The 13,737-nt window shown below is 34.8% G+C and overlaps 1 long non-coding RNA gene across 1 annotated transcript in view; it reads right to left on the bottom strand.

Annotated features, from left to right (window-relative positions):
* Window positions 1-13,737, bottom strand: part of LOC122489788 — a 287,326-nt gene that overhangs the window by 68,538 nt on the left and 205,051 nt on the right. The gene's annotated exons all lie outside the window — the stretch shown is intronic.

Genomic DNA, 13,737 nt, shown 5'->3' with positions numbered 1-13,737 from the left:
AATACAAAATGTCACATGCAATCTAGGGCATATGACTCATACTTAAAATTATTCTTTTTTTTTTTCAGTTCTTAGGGTTTTAATACTTAAGACTTTTTAAAAATCTCATTTAACAAATGAGGAAGTGAGCCGCCCCTGGGGAGGGGGGGCAATGATTTCTCCAAGATAACCTAGTTTATTGGACAGGAACTTGAATATTGGCTCTCAATAGAGAGTTCTTTCCATGCCATGCCCTATCTCCTGTATTAAAGTTCAAGTTCCCTTCACACCTCCCAAAATTTGAGTATATTCATATTCTAATTATAATTACATTCTAATTAAACTATGTTCTAATTTATTTATGTACAAGTATTAAGGATATCTGTCAACTATCTGGACTTTATTGTAGCTGTAGGTACTACCTTCATAGCAAGAAGGCATTGTAGCGTTATTTAAATGTAGTGTTTTCCTTAATGTTAAACAATGTTAGTTCGTAAATAAACCTATAGTTTCAATAGACCTTTTAATTCCTACTATACAAATGTACTAACACTTGAAAAATATGTCATATACAAAAGAAGATATATTCCCTCTGAATATAACATTGAAATAATAAGGAAATGTATTGTACTAACTAAAAGTGCTCAGGGTGAAATCACTGTCATAAGCTTTCAATCTTATTTTGAAAGTCACAGACACATTAATATCCATTAAGCCTATTATTTGTTAGGGATGAGATCATTTATAAATAGACTTCTCCAACTGTAAATTGGAGAATTTTCTCCATCTGTAAAATTCTGTGTTTTGAATATGATTTTATTTTTTAATGTTTATTTATTTTTGAAGGTGGGGGAGGGGCAGAGTGAGAGGGAGACAGAGGATCCAAAGCAGACTCTGTGCTGACAGCAGAGACCTGGGTGCGGGCTAACAAACTGGAAGATCATGACCTGAGCCAAAGTAGGTTACTTAACCTGCTGAGCCACCCAGATGCCCTGAATACATTTTTAAACGCATTAAATTATAATATGGTTTTCTCTAGTTCACAAAATTAAGTAACTGTTACTTGCTAAAATTGTGTTTTGGGGAGCCTGGCTGGCTCAGTTGGAAGAGCGTGCAATTCTTGATATCAGGGTTGTGAGTTCAAGCCCCAAGATGAGTGTAGAGATTACTTAAATAAATAAGCTTAAAATGAGTAAGTAAAAATAAATAAATAAACAAATTGTTCACATGTTTAAAATACACAGGGGCACCTGGGTGGCTCAGTTAAGCATCCAACTTTGGCTCAGGTCATAATCTCAGTTACTGAGTTCAAGCACTCCATCAGCACAGAGCATGCTTGGGATCCTCTGTCTCCTTCTCTCTGCCCCTCCCTTCTCCTCTCTCTCTCTATCTCTCTCTTTCTCTCTCTCTCTCTCAAAAAAAATAAACATTAAAAAACTTTAAATAAATAAATAAATAAATAAATAAATAAATAAATAAATAGAATTGTGTTTTAATTAAGTCATGGTGCACTTTTTTATACTCACTTAGAAATTCTGATTGCAATATTTCAAATTCACCAGAAATACTACATAGTCTAAGACCAGTTCCAAACATGAGCTTTAGCATATACTTTTTTTTAAATACTTACTTATTTTTGAGAGAGAGAGAGAGAGAGAGGAGTAAGAGCAGAGAGAGAGAGAGACAGAGAATCTGAAGGAGGCTCTGTGCTGTCAGCACAAAGCCCCATGTGGGTGGGGCTTGAACTCACCAACCCATGAGATAGTGATTGGAACCAAAGTTGAACACAACAGACTGAGCCATCCAGGTGCCCCTACCTAATTTCTTTTAATCACATTTTAAATACTATGCAATAGAAGAGAAATGTACTAGTTTTCTTGGACTATTTTTCTTGAGCAACCTATTAAACATTAAAGAGAAATTTATTTTTTTAATGTTTATTTCTTTTTGAGAGAGAGAGAGACAGAGCATGAGCAGGGGAGGGGCAGAGAGAGAGGAGACAGAATCTGAAGCAGGCTCCAGGCTCTGAGCTGTCAGCACATAGCCCAATATGGGGCTCGAACTCATGAACTATGAGAACATGACCTGAGCCAAAGTCAGATGCTTAACCAACTGAGCCACTCAGGTGCCCTTAAAGAGAAATTTAAATACAGGGAATGTCAGAAAAAGAAATCTACTGGTATATGACTTGAATGTCTAAGTGCTGAACTTTTCATGTTTATTAGTATTAGAGATGGAGAACTACTACTTGGCTGGCATGATGGCATTTTCCCAGAGTTCCAAACTATTTCAGAAATAGAGCATAAAATTAACTTATATGCCTTTCATAACAAAATAAATAAATAAAACTTAAATCCAACATTTACCTATACCATAACCATAATACCAGCTTCCTTAACTATAAATGTATCTGCTTTTGACAACTACAGATTCAAGTCTTCAAATGTTAATAATTTTTTAAATTTTTTTTAAGTTTTATTTTTCATATTTGTGAGAGAGACAGAGACAGAGCACAAGCAGGGGAGGGACAGAGAGAGAGGAAGACAGAATCTGAAGCAGGCTCCAGGCTCTGAGCTGTCAGCACAGAGCCTGACGCGGGGCTCAAACTCGCGAGCAGTGAGATCATGACCTGAGCTGAAGTCAGACGCCCAATCGACTGAGCCACCCAGGCGCCCCATATTAATAACTTTTAAATAATTATAGCAGATATTACTGTTTATATGCTGCAAACATACACTTAGGTTAAGCTTTTCTCAGAATCTTTCCTTAAGAATACAATTTGGTACCAGACCAAGAGAAAGAAGAAACTTAAATTCTAGTTCAAGATTCACTCAAAATCCAAATGACCTCACATTCAGCACTCTTCCAGAACAATAGTATTTCTGTCTGTTGAAAAGAAAACTATCTCTAATCTCTGGTTCCTAGAATTATAAAGAAATGGGAACTGCTTTAATATTTGTGAAGCACTTGGAGTTCATAGGCAAAATGCTAAGTAGGCAAACACTGAATTATACATACTAGGTATTATTCATGATTCATGTTGTATGTCCTACAGAAAACTTCCCAAGATTTGAGAAATAGTATTTTGCCTATTTTGTTCCATCTAATTGCATTAGTAGCACATATACTTCAATGCAGGAACTTTCCTCAACACTAAAGTCAGATTTTTAATCACAATTAAGCAATCCTTAGAAGTATTTAGTACTGAAATCAAGGTCAGAGAAGGGGACACACTGACAAGGTAACAGTCATGAGAATGCTCCCTTGGTAGTCATACAATTTTTGTGCAATTTTGATTATTTCCTTATTATAAAACTAGATATGGATATTCAACATTATGAAACATCCTATGCATTTTACAAAACATCTATAAATTCAGTTATAAAAAATTGTCTTTAGAAAATCAAAAGAATCTTCTGCTTTCCTACCCAGAGAAATAAAAGCAGTATTAAGTAAAAAAGGAACACTTGCCTATAAATCAGGAAATCTGGAGCTTTGGCCCTAATTTGCTAAACTTCATTCATTTGAAAAACATTTCTCAGTGCTTTCCTTGAGTCAGAGGCTATAGAAGGGAGTGGGATTAGACAGGAAAATAAAATCAAGGTTATCAAGGAGGTCATAGTTTAGCTAAGGAGGAGGAAAGTCAAATAGTTATAAAATGCATGCATGCTTTAATATTGAAGTCTAAGAAGTGATCTTGACCCAAAATGGATGAAGCAACAATTTCTGTTGTGGGAAGGGGGGATGGACTAAAACAATATAAGTGGCTTTAGTAAAAATTAACAATAATTGCAAGTAATACCTATTAAACAATGCCTTTGTATCAAAAACTGAAAAAAAATTTTTACATACATTATTTAATTTAAGATTTTTAGAGAGTGGTTCAAGATGGTGGCACAGAAAGATACTAAACTCACCTCCTCTCACAGATACAACAAATTTAAAACTATCTATAGAATATTTCCTCTGAAAAAGACCTGAAAACTGGATGAACAGAATCTCAGCAATAAAAAGTAAATGCACAGGGATGCCTGGGTGGCTCAGTTGGTTAAGTGTCTGACTCTTGATTTTGGTTCAGGTTATGATCTCATGGTCGTAAGATAGAGCCGCCAGTCAGGCTGAACACTGAGCATGGAGCCTACTTGGGATTCTCTCTCTCTCCCTCTTCCTCTGCCCCTACAGCATCAAAACAGGTAAAAGAGTCAGAGACACACTCTCACCAAAACAAAACAAACAAACAAACAAACAAACAAACAAACAATATCCCAGGTGTAGCAATCCACAACCAGAAGGGATATAAAAAATATGAAACATTTCCCTGAGAAGCAACGGGTCAGTGTTCCATTTCAGGTACCCCAATCTCTAAATATGGCACAAAAGAGATGACCCCCCAAAACACAATTAGCTTTCAAAACCAATGGTGATTACATCCAGGAAAACCATAAAACTTTAAGGAATGGAGAACCAGCTCTTAAAGGGCTAATGCACAGACTCACTTACCCTGGGACCCAAAGCAAAAACACATTAGAAAAGCACCTAGACCATATGTGAAGGAGACCCACTTACAAACCTTCAAGAAAATGCTGGAGGGGCAGAAACTTGTTGGGACTCTGTCCAGGGACAGAGACACTCATAGGGGCCATTTTTTTTATCTCATTCTAATTTGCTAATATTAGCACTGGTGGGTATCATTTAGGAAATCTTTCCATGGAGGACATACCCTGCTGATGGACCCACACACCATCACACCACAGCCACAGTCCTACCACAGCAGGTGGGCATGCACAGCTCACACATGGGAGGCCTCTTGGGTATCTGCCTCTGGTAGCCAGGGGCCATAGCACTACTGAGCCCATGAGACATCTCCTACACAAGGCTACTCCTTCAAGACTTAGAAAAGTAACTAATTTGCATAATCTATAGAACAAACACAGTCACAAAATTAGGAGACACAGAAATAAGTTCCAAACAAAACAATAAAAAAAAAACCTCAGAAAAAGACAGTAATGAAATAGAGATAGGCAGTCTAACTGATAAAGAGTAGAGTTCAAAGTAATGGTCATAAAGATGTTCACAGATCTCATGAGAAAAATGGATGAACACAGTGAGAACTCCAATAAAGAGACAGAATATATAAGAAAGAACCAAACAGAACTCATGGACCTGAAGGATGCAGCAACTTAACTAAATAATGTACTACAGGGTTTCAAAAACAGACTGGATGAAGCAGAATGGATCAGTGAGCTAGAAAACAAAACAATGAAACACACCTAGACAGAACAGCAAAAAGAAAAAAATTAAGTAAATATACCTAAAGTGACCTTTGGGACATCAGGCAAAATAATATTTGCATTACAGGGGTCTCAGTAGTCAGAGAGAGAGAAAAAGGGCCAGAAAACTTATTTGAAGAAATAATGGCAGAAAACTTCACTAATCCGGCAAAAGAAACAGACATCCAGATCTAGGAAGCCCGGAGAGTTCTAAATAAGATGAACCTAAGGAAATCCACTCCAAGACACTAATTAAAACAGTAACAGTTAAAAGATAAAAAGAGAATCTTAAAAGCAGGAAGAAAAAAAAACAACTTGTTACATTCAAGGGGAACTCAACAATGCTATCAGCAGATCTTCCAGCAGAAATGTTGCAGACCAGATGGGAGTAGCAGGACATATTGAAAATACTAAAAGGAAAAACTTCCCACCAAGAATTCTCTACCCAAAAAATTAAAGTCAAGACTAAGAGTCTTCTCAGATAAGCAAAAACTAAAGGAGTCCATCACCACTAACCCAGCCTTAAAAGAAATGTTAAAAGAATTTCTTTAAGCTGAAAAGAAACATCAATAATTAATAACAAGAAAAAATACAAAAGTAGAAATTTCATAAGAAAAGGTAAAGACATGGTAAAGACAGTGAATCAGTCACCTTTAAATCAAGAATAAAGGTTAAAAGACAAAAAGTAATGAAATTAATTAAAAGTACAATAATTAGTTAAGGTAAACATAAAATAAAAAGACTTAAAATGTGACATTAAAATTATAAAATGTGGGATTGGGAGATAAAAAGGTTAAGTTTAAGAATGTGTTCAAAGTTAAATTCCTATCAATTGACCACTATATGCGTTGGATGTTATATGCAAACTTCACAGTAATAACAAAGCAAAAATTGAGTAAATACCCAAAAGAAAATGATAAATAAATCTAAACATAACACTAAAGAAAGCCACCAAACCAGAAGAGAAGAAAGAAAGAGAAGAAAGAAACAGAAAGAAACTACAGAAAACAGCCAGAAAACAATTACAAATGGCAATAAAAACATACCTATCAACAAATACTTTAAAAGCAAATAAACCAAATTCTCCAATGAAAATACATAGAGTGGCTGAATGGATAAGAAAATATGTTTTATGCTGCCTACAAGAGACTCACATCAGAAGTAAGGACACATACCTACTGAAAGTGAAGGGATGGAAAAAGATATTCCATGCAAATGGAAACAAAAATAAAGCTGGTGTAGCTTATACTCATATCAGACAAAATAGACTTTAAAATAAGGGCAATAATAAAGACAAGGAAGGGTATTACATAATTATAAAGGGGTATATCTAGGAAGAATATATAACATTTACATATATATATATATATATATATATATATATATATACACCCACCATAGAAGAACCAAAATATATAAAGCAAATACTAATGGACCTAAAGGGAGAAACTGATAGCAATACAATAATACTAGAGGACTTTAACATGCCACTTACATCATTGGATAGATCATCAAAACAGAAAGTTTTGATGTCATTGGGGCACCTGGGTGGCTAAGTCGGTTAAGTATCTGACTCTCGGTTTCGGTTCAAGTCATGATCTCGTGGTTCATGGAGTTGAGCCCAGTGTTGGACTCTATGCTGGCAGTATGGAGCCTCTCTGGAATTCGCTCTCTTTCTCCTTCTTTCTCTGGCCCTCCCCCACTCAAAAGAAATAAATAAACTTAAAAAAAGAAGACATTGGCTGTAAACAGTACATTAGATCAGAAAAACTTAATAGACATATACAGAATATTCCATGCAAAATAAACAAAATGCAATTTTTTCTCAAGTACACATGAAACATTCTCCTGAATAGATCACATGTTAGACCACAAAAGTAGTTTCAATAAATTCACAAGGCCCAAAATCATCAAGCATATTTTCTGAACACAGTAATATGAAATTAGAAATCAATTGTAAGAAGAAAACCGGAAAAAAACACAAATGTGAAGAATAAACAACATGCTACTAAAAAACCAACAGGTCACCAAAGAAATCAAAGGAGGAAAAAAAAACTTGAGAGAAATGCAAACAGAAACACCATATCTATGGAATGCAGCAAAAGTGGGTCTTAGAAAGAATAGCAATAAAGGCCTACCTCAAGAAACAGGAAAAATCTAAAATAATTAAAAAAAAAACCTGAAGCCCAAAGTTAGTAGAAGAAAAATGATAAAGATCAGAATGGAAATAAATGAAATAGGAACAAAATAGGCAATAGAAAAGATAAAATCACAGCTAGTTCTTTGAAAAGATAAAATTTACAAATCTCTAGCTAGACTCATACACACACAACACATTGGTGGACTCAAATAAATAAAATCAGAAATAAAAGAGAAGTTACAACTGATACCACAGAAATACAAAGTATCATAAGAAACTATAACAAAAAATTAAGCACCAAAAATTGGACAATCTAGAAGAAACAGATAAATCTCTAGAAACAATCTTCTAAGACTGAATCATGAAGAAATAGAAAATCTTAATGGACCATTTTCTATGTAGACATTGAAACAGTAATCAAAAAACCTCCCAACAAACAAAAGTCTAAGACCAGACACTTTCTCTGGTGAGTTATAACAAATATTCAAAGATTTAATATTATTCTTCTCAAACTTTAACAAAACAAAACAAACCAAAAACAAAGACAAAGAGGAAGGAATGTTTCCAAACTCATTTTATGACACTAGCATTAATTACCCTGACATCAAACCAGATAATGACACCACCAAAAAAGAAAACTACAAGCCAATATCCTTGATGAATACAGATGCAAAAATCCTCAACAAAATATTGTCACACCATATACAAAAATACATTAGAAGGATCATACACCATGATCGAGTGGGATTTACTCCAGGGATGCAAGGATGGTTCAACATCTGCAAATCATTCGACATGATACACCACACTAACAAAATGAAGAATTACAATCATATGATTGTTTTAATAGATGCAGAAAAAGCATTTGATAAAATTAAACACTTATTTATAATAAAAGCTCAACACAGTTGGTATACAGGGAATATACATATACCTCAAAATAATAAAGGCCATATATGACAAGCCTGTAGTTAACATCATCTTCATTAGTGAAAAGCTGAAAACCTTTCCTCTAAGATCAGGAACAAGACAACGATGACCAGTCTTCTACCTTCATTCAATATAGTATTGGAAATCCTAACCACAGCAATAAGACAAGAAAGAATGAATAAAAGGCATCCAAAATGGAAAGGAAGAACTAAAATTGTCACTATTTGCAGATGACATTATACAATATATAAAAAATCTTAAAGTATCTACAAAAACAAAACAAAACCTCCTAGCACTAGTAAACAAATTCAGTAAAGTGGCAGAATACAAAACCAATAAAAACAATTAGTGTTTTTATACACTAATAATGAAATATCAGAAAAAGAAATTGATAAGTCAGTTCCATTTACAATTGCATCAAAAAAGAATAAAACACCTAAAAATAAATCTAACTAAGGATGTGAAATAACTATACACTGAAAACCGTAAGACATTTAAGGAAAAAAAATGAAGACACAAATAAATGGAAAAATATACAGTGTTCATGGATTAGAAGAATTAATATTGTTAAAATGTCCATGCTCCCCAAAGCAATCTAACAATTCAAGGCAATCCATATCAAAATTGTATTTTTTTTCCACAGAGCTAGAACCAATAATTCTAAAAGTTGTATAGAACAAAAATATCCCAAACAACTGAAGAAATCTCCTTGAGAAAGAAGTACAAAGCTGGAGATAGCATGTTCCCTGATTTCAAACTATACTACAAAGCTATAGCAATAAAACGGTATGGTTTTGTCACACAAGTAAGTGGAACAGAAATTGGAGCCCAGAAATAAACCCACGTAATATGGTCACTATTTATGACAAAGAAGCCAAGAACATACAATTGGCAGTCTCTTCAGTAAAGCTCAGTCTCTTCAGTAAAGGGTAGGTAAACTGGACAGCCACATGCAAAAGAATGAAATTAGATCACTACCTTATACCATACACAAAAATTAACTCAAAATAGATTAAAGATTTGAATGTAAGACCTGATACCATAAAATTCCCAGAAGAAAACATAGGTGGTAATCTCCTTGACATATGTCTTAGTGATATATTTGTGGATCTGATGCTACAGGCAAAGGAAACAAAAGTAAAAATGAACTATTGACACTATATCAAACTAAAAAGCTTCTTTACAGAGAAAGAAAACATCATGAAAAAGAAAAGACAACCCTACAAATCACAGAAGATTTTCATATCATATCATATCATATCATATCATATCATATCATATCATACCACATCATATCATATCATATCAATCATATCTCATTAAGGGTTAATACCCAAAACATATAAAGAACTCATACAACCCAACAATAAAAGGAAACAATCCAATGTAAAAATGGGCAAAGATCTGAACAGACATTTTTCCAAAGAAGATATACAGATGGCCGACAGGCATATGAAAAGATATTCAGTATCACTAATTATTAGGGAAATACAAATAAAAACACAGTAAAATATCACCCCACATTTCTTACAATGGCTATTATCAAAAAGGCAAGAAATAAGTGTTTCAAAAAACGTGGAAAAAATTGAACCCTCATACACTATTGGCGGAATGTAAATTGGTGCAGCCACTCTGGAAAGCAGTATGTGGATTCCTCAAAACATTAAGACTAGATCTGCCATATGATCCATCAATTCCATTTCTGTGTATTTATCCAAAGAATACCAAATCACTGACTTGAAAAGATATATGCATCCCTATGTTCATTGCAACATTATTTACATTAGCCAAGATATAGAAAAAAGTGCCCATCAATGAATGAATGGATACAAAAGAGATAGTAAAAATATTCAATATACTATTCATCCATAAAAATAAAATTTTGCCATTTGTGACAGCATAGATGAACTTTGAGGATATTATGCTAGGTGATATTAGTCAAATGAAGAAAGACAAACACCATATGATTTCACTCATATGTAGAATCTAAAATAATAAAACAAACAAAACAATACAAAATCACATTCATAGATACAGAGAATAGATTGATGATTATCAGACAGGAAGGGCATTAGGGGTTGGCAAAATGAATGAAGGAAATCCACTGTATGGTGACAGGTGTTAACTAGACTTTTGGTGGTGATCACTTTGTAGTGCATACAGATGTCAAATTATAATGATGTACACTGAATCTTACATGTTATATAACAATTTTACCTCATTTTAGAAAAAATATTTTTCATATTAAAGGAGAGCTACTGTTATGTTCTCCATTTGACAAATGAGGAAATTGAGACTTAGAAACTTCAGGCTTAAAAATGTAAATCAAGCATTATAAAGTATGAATGAATGTATGTATATACTTGTGAATGATGGTTACATTCTCTCTGTCCTTCAGTTTCATTATCCAAAAATAAGATTAACTCAACAAACCCCACTAAACCATTAATTTAACCAACATTAATTGAGTACCTACTATACTGGGTGCTATGCTAAGAATTTCAGATATGTTGGTGAGCTAGACCTATACTGTCCAAAATGGTAGCCACTATACATGGTATTTAAATTTAATTTTTAATTAATTATAATTAAAGAAAACTAAAAATTCAAGTCTTCAGTCACATTAACCACATTGTAGGCACTCAATAGCCACATGTGGTTCACAGCTCCCATACCAAGTAATGCAAAATAGAACATTTCCCTTATCACAGAAATACTACTTGATAGCACTGAACCAGATAGCTGTTGCTATCTATCTTCCTGGAGCTTGAATTTTAGTATGGGAGACAGACTATTCAAAAATTTTATTATAGTACTGGTACATGCCATGAGAAAAGCTAAAAGTGCATAGGGGACATCTAATCAAGAGACTTAACCTATTTTAGGGATTAGAGAAGGCTTCCCAGGAAAAGTGACATTTCACCTAAGATCAAGAGGATGAGAAAGTGTTAACCAGAGGAAAGGGGGGAAGAAGACTCCCGAACAAATGGAGGCACCTGTGTAAGCCCTAAGAAAGGAGGGATTTGAGAGGAACTGAGTGGCTGAAGCATAGAAATGGAGGGTAGGTAGGGGCAAGTGCCTAGTAAACTGAAGGGATCAGCATGGGTAGAAGCAGGTAGAACCATCCTAAAATCAATGAGAAGTAATTAAAAGGGTTAAGAGAAAAACAGCATGTCTGACTGGTGTTTTTAGAAATATCACTCTGCCTGTGTATTCAAGCAAGAAGTCAGCAAGGGTCATGGCTTACCCTGGCTCTACATTAATATGCTGAAAATCAATTTGAAACCAATTTTCTGGAGGCAATTCACCGGAAGAGACATTTGCCAAGCAGCCAATTCACCAAATTTACCATGTTTATCAATTAACTTCTGAAAGGATGTAATACCTTGTTTGAAAGTTGTGGAGTCAGCAACTGAAATGCCTAGACCCCCTTCACAGTGTTTGAAAAGATAATATTGTCGGGGCACCCGGGTGGCTCAGTCGGTTAAGCGGCCGACTTCGGCTCAGGTCATGATCTCGCAGTCTGTGAGTTCGAGCCCCGCATCGGGCTCTGTGCTGACAGCTCAGAGCCTGGAGGCTGTTTCAGATTCTGTGTCTCCGTCTCTCTCTGACCCTCCCCTGTTCATGCTCTCTCTCTGTCTCAAAAATAAATAAATGTTAAAAAAAAATTTTTTTAAAAAAAGAAAAGAAAAGATAATATTGTCGACTAGCTATCACAAGAGCACACTCTTAGACTTATAAGGAACTTCTTTGCCATTTAACCTGGCACAAAGTACCACATTAGGAGCACAAACCTTGGCCACAAGCAGTTAAGTATCTGTCATGGTGCCCTGGCCACTGAAGAGCCAGAATTAACCTTGAAGTTCTAGAACTGATTATTTTGGCTCGTCCAAAGACAAAAGAAGAGTTCTGCTGCATGGTTTAAGGACTTTGGTGGATTAGGAGCTCTAACTGAAATCCTGAGACTGTCAGGAATAGGAGAAAAGGATAGCAACAGCCTGCACCTGAGAACGGAAGGCCTGCGAGTACTGGCAGAGTTTGCTCAGCCTTCTGGTAAAAACTGCCCACTTCTACCGAAAGATAGAGAAGAGAAATGATGGTGGAGTTAATAAAATATTCTACCTCATAAAGGGTCACAGGGTGATTAATTCATTACAAGTTTCTGTGGCACGAGATAGTTTTCTTCTAGGGGAAAAAAGGCAGTATTAATATACAAGTCAGTAAATGAGCAGTTTAAGTTCACAGCACAGAGCTGAATGCAGATTGATGATTTTTCAAATAGCCTGTGGTAATGATTATGACTGTGAGTAATGAGGGGAAAAAATTGTATTTTTTGGATAAATTTTGTAAACTTTCTCAACCTGGAAATACAAGCATTAACTATCAAGATCACTTATATCTAGATAAAAATAAGAGAATATTTCCACAGACTTTCTGTTCATTTTTCAATACAAAAGTAGATTTTCCGTGAAATTAATTTGAACTATATTTACAACAACACACCAGAGTTAAAATGGAAAAAATAAAACCAAATTAAACCCCTGAGCCATTGCCTTTGTTTTCCAAGGAAGAGGAAACAAAAGTTCTTACAGATTTTAAATATATTTAAAAATTAATATTGGCAGTCTTTAATCTATTTATTTGATACTTTCAAGACTATAATTAAAGAAGCTCAATAAATGCATAATAGACACAGGAAAAGACTAAAAGTGACATTCAGCCCATGAGATCTCTTTTAGATAGCAACAAAAAGAAAATGATGGGAGTCTAATTTTTCTTTCACTGATAGCCATATTCTGACCCCTTGAGAAACAGAACATTAGCATTTATAATTGTTTGGCGTGTATCTTACAGTTCAGCACTTCAAATTCACTCTTCCCTACAGATGAGAAAAAATGGTTAATAAGAAGTTAAATTAAGAGGGTCCACTGTTTGTTTTTCCCTGGCAAGCCACCATGGCCTTGCCCATTTCTGCTTCTCTTAGTTCCCTGGAGCACCCTACACAACATTAGGCATATGGCAGGTACTTAAGGCAAAATGTATTGTCTCAACTATTGTGCCCTATAAGGTAGGGCTCCCAGCACCTATTATAGCGTTTCTTAGTAACGAGACCCAACACTTACTCCTTCCTATATTGAGGCAAGTAAAATTTTGCCCATAGGTTTTAATGGCTCTAAAACCTAGAAAAAGCCAAATCTGTCATGAAATGTATCAGATAATAATCTTCACCAATAGCTCTAAGTATCTTCCCTATATATAAACATTCCCTATCTTTCTATCAAGGTTTCTGCTAAGAATCTCTTAGCTTCACTGGATGTGTTTAAGCTACCATTTAAAAAAATTTTTTTTCAACGTTTATTTATTTTTGGGACAGAGAGAGACAGAGCATGAATGGGCGAGGGGCAGAGAGAGAGGGAG

The sequence above is a fragment of the Prionailurus bengalensis genome, chromosome B2, assembly GCF_016509475.1.
Source record: "Prionailurus bengalensis isolate Pbe53 chromosome B2, Fcat_Pben_1.1_paternal_pri, whole genome shotgun sequence".
Lineage (NCBI taxonomy): Eukaryota > Metazoa > Chordata > Mammalia > Carnivora > Felidae > Prionailurus > Prionailurus bengalensis.
The sequence above is the reverse complement of the archived record's forward strand: the minus strand, read 5'-3'. Positions and strand labels throughout refer to the sequence as shown.